Raw genomic sequence first — 14,946 nt, 5'->3', positions numbered from 1 at the left:
CTTGGCCTTTTTTTTTTAAAAAAAAATCTGGTTTCTGCTCCACTCGTACATCTCAAGAAACAGACATGGGTGCTTCCGGAAGGGGAAGGGAAATTCTGACATTTGGGGGATTTTCTCACCCACAGTGGGTTTTGTAGTTGGCGATCTCAAGGTGCTTATTAAGGAAATTTGTACTTCGACAATGCAAACTGTTCTAGATTTTTTTGGAGCCTCATTCTTAATGCGATTGTTGGAAAAACTTACAAGGCGACACCAATCGGAATTTCTGTTTTGTGGATAAGTTATATACCCAGAGATATTAGACCTTATCCAGAAAAAGGATTTAACCTTCCACTTTCAAAATCCTCAGGATGAGAGGAACGTTTGCTTGCATCCCTAGTGAATGGCTTTGGGAGTCAGGGTGAGGTTTCACAGAGAGTACACGGGCCAGCGCCGGCTGCTGGGTTCCAGTTCACACCCGGGACCATGAAAATGGCCAAGGCGGCCTTGGTAGCTGACAGATTCTGTTGTACCATCAGGTGGCCGCTCGGAAACTTCATGGTGTTTGGCTGATAATAAAATATCTTCGTATTAAGTGATCGCTTTGGACTAGAGATTGTGTGAGAACCTGCTTTTTTTTTTCTCTCAGTTGTTTGTTTTTGATTTTCCTTTTATTTGCATTCTCCTTCAAAGTTCTATGTCTGATCTTTTCTTAAAGCTGTGGCACCATGACTTCATAAAGGAAATAGACTTAGTGCCTTTTGATGGTTGGACTATTTGGGGAAAGGGATGTGGGCCAGAGAGTAGCAGTAGGGATTAATACAGTCTCACATTTTAAGAAATTATTCATTTGTTTTTACTGAAAAGGCAGATTTGCAGAGAAAAGGAGAGACAGAAAGATCTTCCATCTGCTGGCTCACTTTCAAAGTAGCCGCAAATGCTGGAGCTGAGCTGATTTGAAACAAGGAGCCAGGAGCTTCTTCCAGGTCTCCATGTAGGTGTAGGGTCCCACGGCTTTGAGTCATCCTCGACTGCTTTCCCAGGCCACAAGCAGGGATCCGGATGGGAAGTGAAGTAGCTGGGACATAAACTGGTGCCCACATGAGATCCTGGCACTTGCAAGGTGAGGATTTAGCCATTGAGCCATCATGCCAGATTCTCTGTCTCTCTATTCACCGTGAGAGCTTCTCTGGATTATATTGAAATTATCTAGCAACTCAAAGTCTTGCCAGTTTTTTTTTTATTTGTTTTGTTTTTAAAAGTTCATGTTTTCATTTTCATCTTGTGGAAAGGAACAGTGGGAGTTCTTGTTTGGGGTTTTTGTTTGTTCATTTGGCTAGCTCATTCCACAAATGGCTCCAGTAGCCAGAGCTGGGCCAGACCCAAGCCAGGAACCCAGCACTCCATCTGGACCTTCCACATGGATGGCAGAGGCCCAAGTACTCCAGCCTTTATGTGCTGCCTCTCAGATGCATCAGCAGGAAGCTGGATTGGAAGCAAGAGGTGCAGGGACTCAAACCAGCACTCTCATACATGCTGCAGCTATCCCAGCAGTGGCTTAACCAGCTGTGCCACAGACCTGCTCCTGTTACCAGTCTTTAATAAAAATGCTTTATTCTGGTGTTTTTTTCCCCCCTTTGAGAAATAATTATGAATTCAATGGGTAAGTTAAATACCTGTTGATAGGTGAAAATAAAGCTCCTCTCTGGTTTGTTTTCCAATACTCCCTTTGTGTGGAGCCAGCTTGGGGGACCTGGAGTGGGGCTGGACTTGATGTTACAGGTGGGTCAGTTAGGGATGCTGTTGTTTAGTGAACATCTGTTATGTACCAGGCATTTGTTGCATTTTTTTTAACACTTTGTTCTACTTCATCCTCATTAATGTACAGGATGACTGTTACACATTTTATCGTAAGAACAAACAAAAGCAGGCTCAAAGAAGTGACATACATGGACCAGGATTGCTTGACCTGAAACTCATTCTTGGATCTACCCTCAAAGCCCCAAGGCCTCTCCCTCTCTCCCCTTCCCTCTCCCCCTCTCCTGTCCTCCCTTTTTCTCTCTTCTCTCTCTTCCTCTCTCTCCTTCTCTCCCTCTTTTCCCCCCAGTGTGTGTTGCTCCCCTCCACGCAGAAGAGTCTGGATGACCTGCTGTGCTGCTGGCATTGTCGTTATTCAGGAACAGTGTTCGTTCTCACTTCTGTGGTGTTAATGACCTCCTAAGTGCAGTTAGTGTGAGTTCTTCACGCTCTTCAGAGTTCTCCTTCTATGGTAAGGTCCTGCAGAGCGCTGAATTCATGTTAAACACAGGATCAATAGCATTCATAATGATGACTTATAACAGGAGCCATCGTCTCAGGCTGCACGGGTGAATGCTGTGTGCTAATTCACTACCAAACTTTCCTTTCTTCTTCTTCTTTTTTTTTTTTTTTCCTTTTTCAGCACAACGAGGGCCTGAATCCCTTTTTAGGTCTACTACTCAATTAAATCTTCATACATTTCTGCACTGCACCTGCTTTGCTCTTCAGTAAGCTTGTTTTTCCAGGGAGGGTCTCAGCAATGCCAGCCTACAGGAGGGAGGCCTACTGACCAGTTCCAGCCAGGGGAAAATGAGGAAATTCAAGTGACTTCCGTGGCTAAGCTGGAGCAGGAGCTCATCAACCAGGCTACCGGGACCCTTCCTGCACTTTTGTCTAAAGCCCCTCTGATACTAAGGCAGTGGTTTTAAAATATTTTTTGGGGGAAGGAAGGGAAAAGAAAGGAAAGGAAAGGAAGAAAAGAGAGGAAAAAAGGAAAGAGAGAAAAATAAATAAAAATCTCATCTCACATGTGTTTTCTAGAGAGCTACAACAAGAAAAATTGGGCATTTTTCTGGGACCTTCCTGATGGCTTATAGGAGGAGCACAATCCCAGGGACGGAATTATAAAATGCTTGGCTTTGAAACAAGCATTTGACCTGGCAGCCAAAAGCCTGGTCGGGACACACAGGTCCCATGTTGGAGTGCCTGGGTTCGAGTTCCCGCTCTGGCCCTTGATTCTAGCCTCTAGCTCACATGACCTTGTGAGGAAGCAGACATGACTTACAAAACTAGAGAGGAAAACATGTACTTGTCTTCCAAGATCTTAGCTCTGCGTGTGTTTCCTACTTAGCCCATAAACCCTGATTACTTTTTTTAAAAAAGATTTTTTTTTTTCCATTGGAAAGTCAGATATACAGAGAGGAGGAGAGAAAGAGAGGAAGATCTTCCATTCATTGATTCTTTCCCCCAAGCAGTTGCAATGGCTGGAACTGAGCTGATCTGAAGCCAGGAGTCAGAAGAATCCCCTGGGCCTCCCACGTGGGTGTAAGGTTCCAAAACGTTGGGCAGTCCTCGATTGCTTTCCCAGGCCACAAGCAGGGAGCTGGATGGAAAGCAGGGCCACCAGGACAAGAACTGGCACCCATATGGGATCCCAGTGTGTGCAAGACAAGGACTCCAGCTACTAGGCTATGGTGCTGGGCCCCTTGGTTACTTTTTTTTTCTTGCTTCCAGAATATTCCCTGGGGCTCACAACCCTAAGTGGAGGCTGTGACAACTTCCCTGAGAGCAAGGGGGAGATTGTGGCAGGTGTGACAAGATGTCCCCTGGTCCTAGGTCTTGATCCAGTTCAGCCACTCTACTGATTTGTAGATATTGGGCAAGTTCCCCCATTTCTTTTTCTTTTTTAAAAGATTTGTTTATTTTTATTACAAAGTCAGATATACAGAGAGGAGGAGAGACAGAGAGGAAGATCTTCCGTCCGATGATTCATTTCCCAAGTGAGCGCAATGGCCGGTGCTACACCAATCCGAAGCCAGGGACCTCTTCTGGGTCTCCCACGTGGGTGCAGGGTCCCAAAGCTTTGGGCCATCCTCCACTGCTTTCCCAGGCCACAAGCAGGGAGCTGGACGGGAAGTGGAGCTGCCGGGACTAGAACCAGTGCCCATATGGGATCCTGGCACATTCAAGGCGAGGATTTAATTTTCCCATGTGGGTGCAGAGGTCCACAGACTTAAGCTATCCTGCTCTGCTTTCCCAGTGCTTTAGCAGGGAGCTGGGTGGGAAGCGGAGCAGCCAGAGCCTGTCTATCTGGGATGCTGGTTTTGAAGAAGGAGGCTTGACCACCACGACACAATGCCGACCCCACAATTCAAACTTTGTTCACACCAAAAGTAAACTCATCTTGTAGTGCTATTTTTCTGTAAACTTTTTGGGGTACTGCTGTCAACTCAGAGGTTTGGCCCAGGGATAGGGGATTCACCTCTAGTGAATTCTCATCTTCTGAAATCAGGAACACAGAGCAAGAATTGGATTTATAGGATAAAGGTCTCATTCTGGAACCGGTGAATGTAAAATCCTGCTCGACTTTGCCCCTCATTCAACCACAAATGCGCATGTCAGGGTTGGGAGGGAGGTTGGACAGGATGTGGATTTGAGCCTCACATGTCTGGGTAATGACAGGAGGTTTGAGCTGCAAGGGAGACTGTTGATGAGAGGGGAGGGAAGTTGGGCCAGGAGCAGCATGAGAAGATCTGAGCTTGAGAAGCAGGAGCCAGCAGGGTTGCCAGGCGAGCCAGGCCTGCATGAGGTCATGGCAGCTGAATGAGGATGGGGTTTTCTGAGGACAGAGTGGTCGAAAGCAGTCCAGGAATCAGGCCGCTCAAGCGGGAGGGGAGTCCAAGGGGCTGGGCCACCAAAAGATGTGTGGAGACCTTCGTAAGCGCGCGTTAGGCACAGTGGGCTGAAGAAAGACTGGGACACAAGAGGAGGGAAGCATGGTGTCTCAGAGGTCCTTCCAAGCCTGGGGTCTCACAGGACAAATAGGTCTTGTGGACTTGGAAGCCTGTGCTGACAGGGTGTCAAGTTGCTGAAGTCAACTGGAGGGGAGGGAGCCAGGAATCGGAGCGGTTAGGGAACTGGGAGATCAAGGGAGTGAAAGGAAGTGAGCTGCACCAGGGCAGGTGCTGGTGCTGCTGATGAGGACGGAGCTGGGTTGCTTCCTGTGGATGGATGGTGGAGCCGGAACTGACGCCAGAGTTGGATGCAAGTGGTGGCCAAGGTTAGTGCTGTTCCTGCTTTTGCTGATGGTTGCAAAAGTACCGAGTTAACAGTTTTTGATGACTTAGCCAAAGAGTTGCACAAATGCCCTCTGGGATGCCATTCATTAAAAGAGATAGTGATAACACAGGCAACCGGGGTTGCTCAAGAGCCTGGCAGCAAAAGATGGCTGCTCAATAATTTACTAATTTCCTTTGGTCTGTGGCTTCTGAAGTTTTTTTTTTTTTTTTTTAAATCGTTTTCATGTAGAAAATATCAAAAGCCACCAGTGGAAGGCAAATGCAATAGATCAAGGGCTGTTAGAGAAAGACAAAAGCAATACTTCTTTCCTTCCCTTTGTGGAATTTCTGGGGGTGGGAGGAGCCACATAAAAACAAAGGGGCAAGGAGCTGGGTTTGGAGGAGTGTTTGACTGGGATGCCCTTCAGTCATGTGGGCCTGGAGACAGGGCACCTGCTGCTTTCACAGGCAGATTTTGATCTGTGGGAAATCTCACTGCAATTCTGGGCACTTGAACTTAACCGCCATCCTCCTGACATCAGGTGCAGCAAGCCTGCAATGGTCTGTGTGTGTGTTCTCCCTCTTAGCCTTCTGCTGAAATTCAACCCCACAGGAGTGATATGCGGGTCGGGGTTGGGAGCTGATTCCACCAGGACAGTGGAATCCTCCTCATGAATGGGGTTGATGTCTTCCGATGAGAGCCCAAGGGATGTTTCATTATTTTTCCTCCATGTGTGAAGACAATGAGAAGATGGCAGCTTGCAACCTCTAGCAGAGCCCTGACTAGAATCCCACCACACTGGCCCTTGGATCTTGGGTTTCCAGCCTTGATTTTTATCTTGAGACAACACAGGTTTGGGCCTTGGAGGACACTGCTCTGGTTGTGTGGGAGAGGCTTGGCTGTGCGTCGGCAGAGAGGAACCTGCAGCATGTGCCCAAAGTTGTGACGAGTTTTCCTCTCAATCCCAAACCTTTCCTCAGTGGATTAACAGGAAAGCTAGTGATGGTGAAACTGAAGTGGGGCACGGAGTACAAGCACTCCCTGGTGTGTGTAGATGGCTACATGAACATGCAACTTGCAAACACAGAAGAATGTATAGATGGAGCACTGCCTGGACATCCGGTGAAGTGTTAATACGATGGAATCAAGTCCTTTATATCAGAGGTGTTGAAGAAGAAGAGGAAGAGAAATGAGAGTAGCATCTTCGGTGGGGTATTTATATATACATTTCTAGACAATAAGAATGTGCTTTTTTTTTCAAAAAATAAATGAGTATTTCTTTTTTAAGCAAGTGGGATTATGGCACTTGCTTGTAACTGTCCAGACTATGACAAAGCTTTAATTTGCCTCTGAGAACCAACGTCATCAGACCAGGGCAAGCACTTACTGGATGTCGGCACTTTTCAGCTGTGAAACCAAGTTAGCAGAGGTGGGCAGGCAGATGGGGCCAGTTCAGCTTGGAGGGGTGGGTGCTGTGGTATAGCAGAATAAATGGCTGCATGGAATGCCCTCATATCAGAGTGCTAGTTCAAGTCCCAGCCCCTCTGCTTCTGATTCAGCTTCCTGCTAGTAAGCACCCTGGGAGGTGTTGGAGGATGGCTCAAGTGCTTGGGCCCCTTCCATTCACAGAGGAGACTTGGCTGGAATTCCAGGCTCCTGGCTTCAGCCTGAGCAGCCCCAGCTGCTGTAAGTTTTGGTGGGGGAGAGGGGTGGGATGTGATTCAGTAAATGGAAGATCTCTCTATTGCTTTGACTTTCAAACAAATAAGCATTTTGAAACATTTTCTGAGCATTTAAACTGCTTCTGTCTAGACAAAGGTCTCTTCAAAGTGCCAGTGTTATCACTGTCAACTCCAGAGAGGGATGACAAACCCGTGTGGAACTCTGGGTTCGAGACTTGCGATGGAAATGTCATGGAGCAGAATGCTGTCAGCCTGTCGCTTACAGCTGCCACCCATCCTTTCCCCTTGGAGTCACACTGCCAGGCTGCTGGGAGGGGCAAGGGCATGGCATTGCTCTGTGTTCTCGTTATTGGCCCGTGAAGCTGTGCAGCTGTTTCCAGCATTTGGTTGTGGGCACTGAGCTGTGTGTCTCCCTTGTAGGCTCACAGGTGATGAGTGGGTTTTTAAATTAATTGTTTAGTGAGATCGGTTTTGAATCCCATTGTCACTGTGTAGCTGTGTTCTTGGGTGAAGACCCATTGATAGTCTTTGCACACGGGCCACAATGAGACCACAGATGCTGCAGAAGGAAATTCAGCCACATGATGAAAACTCTCCAAATCGATTTTTGCCTGCAGAGGTGGACCAGAGGGACCACTCCTGAAGATGCTTCTTATTTCCCTGACAGTGGAAGAAAAATGTCTAGGATGAAGGGATGCTCTCAGAGGCACAGGACTAGAAAATGCCTTAAGCTGATGCTGGGGTCTGTGCAGAAATGAGTCCAAGCTGGGCAGAAGCTGACCTGTCCTCTAGGACCTTGGACGACACGGATGCTCCCGCTGTCCTGAGGACCAGGCTGGCTCTTATACAAGGGATGCCCCAATGTTCAGGTCTTCTACATGGTTGTCAGGAACCCAACTATTTGAGCCATCACCTATGTCTCCTGGGCCATGCCATGGTGTAGTAGGTTAAGTTTTTTCAGGTAGCACTCGTATCCCATGCTGGTTTGAGTCCCATCTGCTCCACTTCCCATCTTTGCTTATGTCCTGGGTAAGCATCAGAGATTCGCTCAAATTCTTGGGCTCCTGCACCATGTAGGAGACCTAGAAGAAGCTCCAGGCTCCTGGTTTCAGATCAGATCAGCTCTGGTTGTTGGGGCCTTTTGGGTGTGAACCTGTGGATAAAAGATCACTCAGTCTCTCCTTCTCTCTGTGTAATTCTGCCTTTCAAATTAAAAACAAACAAATAGTTAACAAAATAAATAGTAAAATAGTTTCAGATATGGAAAAAGCTTGCAAGAGAAAGTGTGCCCCTTCCCTTGGCACAGCTCTGCAGCCTGTGCTCTGTGAGGCTGGGCAAGTTCCTTGAGGTCTCTGGTTCCCATTTGCTCTCAGTCACAAGGAGCAGGATTATTGGCCGTGTAGCTTTCTTCCAGCCCAGCATTATGTGGCTGTCTTCATTAGCTCCTGAGCTATTCCACTGCATCTAGGTTCACGCCATATATACAGCTGGCATGTCAGAAACCTGCTTCCCCTGTGACAGGAGGGACCTTGTCTCGCTTTGTTCTCTGCAGGGTTCCTGGGACCTGGAACTGACCTGATTGGGAAATACACACAGCGGACAACACAGGCCAGCCCCTGCTCTCAGGGTATTCACATTCTTCTAGGGGTACACAGGAAACCAACTGGAGATCTAGACAGCTCCCAGAGAGGGGCAAGTGCCCCAGCAGGCATGAGCTGGGATGCTGGAATTCTGGCCTCTACTAGCTGTTGAGTGTTTGTTGTTGGGAGATCCAGCCTTGAAGGTGATTTCCATGTGTAGCTCAGTGGAATCTCAACCAGAGGGAATGTCACTTGCAAGGGTCTGAGATTGGTTCAGACGAGAAGGTAAGGAAGTCCTGGGTCACAGACTTCCTTAAAAAAAGCAGTTACAGATGGAGGGGATTGTTTAACAAATTAAACTGGAATCAGATTACACAGAACCGTAGGAGATAAAAAACACACATACACAGAGAGAGAGAGAAAGCTATTGCGTAGAGAAGACATTCTTCTACCTGCCGGTTCGTTCACCACATGGCCACATGGACAGAACTGGGCTGGTTCAAAGCCAAGAGCTAGGAGCTTCATTCAGATCCCCCACATAAGTGCAGAGGCACAAGTACCTGGGCCATTCCACACTGCACTGTTTTCCCAGGCAGATTAGCAGGGAGGTGGATTGGAAGTGCAGCAGCCTGAACTCAAACCAGCACCCATAGGACGGAGACTTAACCTGCTACAACACAATGCTGACCCCAAGACATATCATTTAAGAAGCAGCAGTGAACACGAGTGCAGGAAATAGAATGTGGCTATGTTTTGGAGGTGGATTACCAGGACTTGCTGAGGGACTGGATGTCCTGGGAGGAGAAAAGAGAAGAGCCGAGAGGGAGTTGTGTCCCTACCAAAGCAGAGTACAGCTGAGCAGATTTTTGCCATAGCCCCGAAGCTGGCAAATAGTGACCCAGGGGCCAAATTTAACCCACTGTGTCTAGGTTTTCTTGGAACACATTCATGCTCACTGCTTTGTATTCCACCTACAGCTACTACTGTGGGAGAGCAGCTTTTCTCAACAAGAGCACAGACTGGACCAGACGGCTACTGTCTTTCCAAAATAAAACAAAGGTGCTGTAAATCAGGAAGAGGCAAATGGATAGGGAAAAGCACAGTAGCCCATAAGCTGTGTTTTGGAAGGGGAGACCAAAGTTTCAGTTTGCCTGGATCCCCAGGTAAGTCTGATCACCAGGCAGGGGTTGGAAACCACCGGCTGAGCAGGCATGGGTTGCAGCGAGCAGGAGGCACAGGGAGTAGGTGAAAGGGGGGCAGGAACATGACATGAGCCCATCTGCATATCTCTTATCCAGGATTCTCATCAGTTCTGGAATTCCCCATGCACACATGAGTCAACTTCAACTCAAGTTGAAAGAAAAGTGGCCCTGGGACCCTGGTAATTTATGTGGTACAAACTATCTTCAGATGGGATGGGCTGTTGCTATAGAAAGTCTCCAGCCGCTGGTACAGCGCACAGGTCTGCTGAGGTTACCACAGAGAGCCCGGAAGCTCTCCAGCATTCTTTTCATTCTCTCTGCTCTTCCAATCATTCATTCGTTCAGCATGAGTTTACTGAGGACTTTCTATGCATCCTTAGATACAGCCTTACTAGAGATCAGCAACACCAAGATGTTCAAAGCAACGCAGATGTCATCTTCTTGCTCTTCTTGGTCCTGCTTTAGCACAGAAAGGAAGACCTTCACCTTGCCTATCACAGCCTGCCTGTGTTGGCACTTTCCATCTCTTTGGTTGAACCTCATTTCCTCCTCCTGAGCTTCTCCCCCACTGTCTGTCACTCTCGGAAATGCTCAGAGCTCCTCTTGTCTCATGGCCTCTGCACATACTGTCTCCTTTGCTGGGATTTTTTTTTTCCTTCCACTGTATACCTGGGTAAGCTTCTAGACACTTGTCAGCTCCCTAGACCAGTCTAGGTGTTTGTGGTTCCCTATGCTTTTCTGTATGTGACCCCATACAGCCATGCGTGCTTATCTGGTTCTTCTGTGGAGATGTTAGCCTTAATATAGATTCACTTAATCTCCTTCAACAGGCTAAAGGAATCTCACGAAGGAAGACTCATACTCACCATGGTAACCCTAGTGCCTAGGATAAATAAGAAAATGAAGGAGCTTTATAAATCGATCTTATTTTAGTTACACAGTGATGTCTGCTGGTGCAGGATAGAAAGAGGGGGCTGTTTTGTTATTGTCTGAAGAGCAAGTACCAGTGCAGAGAAGGGAATCCAGGCCTGTATGAACACGGAGTGGCTGCTGCAGCCAAGAGGCAGTGTCCATGACAGCCTCTGGTTCTCCTGCAGAGGACTCAAAGGCCATCTTCCAAGCCCTCTGCTGATGCCCACTTGGGACACATGCCACTCTTGGACAAATTTTTCACATTTAATTTATTTAAAGGATTTATTTCTTTACTTGAAAGGCAGAGTTACAGAGAGGAAAAGGCAAAGAGAGAAAGAGAAAAAGAGAATCATGAACTTAGAACTCCCTACAAGTCTCCCACATGGAAGGTTGGGGCCCAAGTACTTGGGCCATTCTCTTCTACTTTGCCAGGCACATCAGCAGGGAGCTGGATTGGAACAGCAGCAGCAGGGACTTGAACCAGTGTTCATATGAGATGCCAGCACTGCAGGTAACCACTTTATCCATATTTCCACATCAGTGGCTTCTAACCTTTAATTTAACAATATTCCTGATGACTGCATATCCTTAGGGCAGCCACTTTATGGCTGAATCCAAACTACTTTAGCAAAATGACTTAATCTTCCTGCTGGAGTTTCCTTTCCTGTTATGGTGGGTTATACTTTGGGTAAGTGTATATAGGATCAAGCTGGTAAGGGTGAAGCCCTATGAAGGATGCTCAAGTTGACACAGAGGAGACCCACCATGAAGGATGCTGAGTGTGGGTGTGCGAGTAGAACCCTGTGCAGAACAAAGCTTGAGTTCTTGAACGTTCTCGCATTCAAACCCTGACTCTGTTTCTTAACTTGTGTGACCTTGAGCAAGAGGTCATTCCTCAGATCATGTTTGCAAAGTGCCTCTGAAAGGGAAGGACAGTGAAGGTAAAGGACAGTGAATAGTTGAAGGAACATTTCATGATAGAGCCTGGGAGCCTGAGAGATAAGGGGCATCTGCAACTAGCCTCCACCCCTAATTGCATAGCCCCTCCCTGTTTATGTTTAGGGTTCCCCTCCCTGTTTAGGGTTCCCCCCTCCCTGTTTATGTTTAGGGTTCCCCTTCTCTGTTTATGGTTCCCCTTCCCTGTACATGGTTATGGTTTTATGGTTTTATGATTTTAGACTTGGTTTAGCCTTTAAAAAGAATGCTATACCATGACTCAGGGTCAATGCCTAGCCTCCAGCGTGAGGAACTGGCCCCGGCCCCAGCGCGCTGGTGATCGAATAAAGCCTCTTGCTTTTGCATCAAGCCTCGTCTTCGGTGGTCATTGGGGGAAACACACTCTCTCGAGACAGATGGTAAGGTGTTCCCTGTTGGGGAGGCCTTACACCTCCTATTTAGCAGGTGCTCAAGAAATGTCAGGTGGCACCGTCACTGTTATTTTATTTATTATTATTCCTAAAGATTTATTTATTTTTATTGCAAAGTCAGATATACAGAGAGGAGGAAAGACAGAGAGGAAGATCTTCTGTCCAAAGATTCACTCCCCAAGTGACCACAATGGCCAGAGCTGCACTGATCCAAAGCCAGGAGCTAGGAACTTCCTCCAGGTCTCCCATGTGGGTGCAGGGTCCCAACGCTCTGGGCCATCCTCGACTGCCTTCTCAGGCCACAAGCAGGGAGCTGGATGGGAAGCGGGGCTGCTGGGATTAGAACCAGTGCTCATATGGGATCCCGGTGCATTCATGTCGAGGACTTTAGCCACTAGGCCAATGCGCTCTGGGTCTGTCACTTTTACTTTAAAGGAGCTAACGAAAATGGCAGATTCAGGAAGGACAGAGTGACAGGTGGCATCAGATGTGCAAAGTCTTGTGGCTTCTCTGGCATTTTGTCTTCCACAAGCTACACACACACATCTGTAACCCAGAGAGCCACCAGATGGGTCACTGCCATTGCTGCACAAACCCTGCTTGGCATCCAGGTGCTGGAGGGCCTGGGTCCAGTCTGATGGCCTGCTCCTGATGTGCCTACTCAACAGTAGGATTTGCAGTCATCTTTCTGGTTTACAAAGGTCCAGGGCCTCTGATAAAGCCAGATGATGAGGGGTTTGGATGTAGGATCAGTTAGGCTGAGTCAGGATTGAAAGAGCTACAGGTGCAATGTGGCTAAGGAAATTGGCTCGACGTGAATAGCAACTAGGAGCAGCATATACCCAGTGAGCCAGTCCCTTATCCTGCACTGAAGATACTGGCATTAGGCCGGTGACTCTGGCAAACCGAATATTTTCACAGGTTCAGTTGCCAAGTTCAGTCGTTTAGTGATCACGTAAGGGTGTCATTAAGAACAAGTCTTTAAATAACTGTTTTGGTGGTAGGGGAAGCTGCACTTACCCAGGTGAGCTGCCTGGGGATTTTTCATTAGGATTGTATGAACATGAAATCTTGGTTAAGGGCAGAGATGATTTGAGAATCACATGAACAGTACATTGAGGATCTTTTCAACTCATGCTAGTCCATGTTTGGCAGGAAAACATTTACTGTCAGAGTACGAAGAGGCCACAGAAGAACAGCATTGCAGAACGGGGACAGTGCCTGGTGCATGGGATCGTTCTGGGATAAAGAATGACATGCAGCAGGCTTAGACCGGTGTCTGGCACACAGTACACGCTCTGTGAGGCCGGTGTTTGCCCAAATACAAGAGGGGGTGTGGAGGAGTTTGTGGATTTACTGATCACTGGACTCAGAAGCTTGCTCAGAACTCCTTTACTCTGCAGCGCTGGGGTCTACTGAGATGTGTGTGCCCGCTTCTGAGCCTGCACTGCTTCATGCCAGTCTGTTTGTTCCCTCTCACTCTGCCAGGGTGCGAGCCCTCACTCGCTCCATCCCTCCAGAGGTGGCTGCGTCACTGGATGCTCAGGAATGAGCCACCATCGAGTGTGTGAGACACTGAAGGCAGTTCTGTTAAAACCCGATTGGAAACTGGTTTGGCACAAAGATTATCCATAAGTCCAGTGAATTCGCAGATGAGTTCACCTCTCATGTCTGCTTGTTCTACCCTTCAGCTCCAGCTCTCTTTCCTTTTGCTGTTTTTTGTGTTCAGGTAAGCTTGCTTGTGCAGTGGATTCAAGTTCAGGTTCAGGCCTTCATCATCACCAAGAGCAATGGAGCCCCTTGTTCTTGAGGAATGCATTACTCCCATGATTAGCTTTTATTCTAACTGGATTGTGTACCAGTTCCTCAGCCAGCAGCACGAGGACCCGATGGCTTGAGTATCCAGGTCTAAATTCACGAGTGCAATTAGCCCACCCATGATATACCAACTAAGAAGAGGGTTGGGGGCCCGGTGCAGTGGCTTAGTGGCTAAAGTCCTCGCCTTGAACGTGCCAGAATCCCATATGGGCACTGGTTCTAATCCCGGCAGCCCCGCTTCCCATCCAGCTCCCTGCTTGTGGCCTGGGAAAGCAGTTGAGGATGGCCCAGAGCGTTGGGACCCCGCACCCGCGTGGGAGACCTGGAGGAAGCTTCTGGATCCTGGCTTCGGATCGGCATAGCACCGGCCGTTGTGGTCACTTGGGGAGTGAATCATTGGACGGAAGATCTTTCTGTCTCTCCTCCTGTTTGTGTATCTGACTTTGCAATAAAAATAAACCTTTAGGAAAAAAATAGAGTTGGGATGATTTTCTAGGAAACACGTGGATGTAATAAAGGGGGAAAACAACTATGTGAAGCAGGCTACCAGCTAACGACACCGACTGTGCCTGAGAGGTGGCAGAGAACTTGAACAACTAAATGATGCAGGCCCTGAGAACAGCACAAGTTCACTTACTTGGGGGGGATGAAGAGAAGAGGTAGGAATTAAAGATGACATTTCTAACTTAGGAGACTGGCACGTTGTCTTGCCTTCTCTGAGACAGGGGACAGAGGAAAGGTCATGAACTCACACGTTGAGTTTCTGAGATGTTCCTGGAATCTGTAGGTGGGGATACACAGCAGATGCAGGCTGCAGGGATGACTTGGGGTCAGCAGCCATTGGTAATGGCTGAAGTTTATCAGCAGGTGAAAAAGAGCCATGAAGAAGGTGTTCAACTGGGTGCAGGGAGTGCTCCCAGACAATGTTTAACATGCAGCCCTGCCGAAGGCCCGACAACGAGCAACTAGCGACTCTGAGTAAGGAGTAAGGAGAATCAGGGATGCAATGAGTGCCGAGGACAGAGTGAGGACACCCTTCTGAGACGGCCTGTCCAGATGGCTCACAATCCAGTGTCCCTGCAGAAATTCTCCTTGTGTCTACCAAGCAGCACCTGCTCTGCTTTTGTTCTGGCTCTCTGGAGGCCTTATTTCTTTGAGGACTATTTGGGATTCACCCTTGGATGCCAGCAAGGCTCTCTGGCCTGCTTCGGGAAGGCCAACCAAGCAGGAGGACCGCTTCCTTTCAGAAGACACTTGTGAGGGCTCTGTGGTACTAGACGCACACTTGCCCTGCCTAGTTCTTGCAATAAGAACAGCACAATGATTAAAT

The sequence above is a fragment of the Ochotona princeps genome, chromosome 15 (assembly GCF_030435755.1).
Source record: "Ochotona princeps isolate mOchPri1 chromosome 15, mOchPri1.hap1, whole genome shotgun sequence".
Taxonomy (NCBI): domain Eukaryota; kingdom Metazoa; phylum Chordata; class Mammalia; order Lagomorpha; family Ochotonidae; genus Ochotona; species Ochotona princeps.
This window is presented reverse-complemented; position numbering follows the sequence as displayed.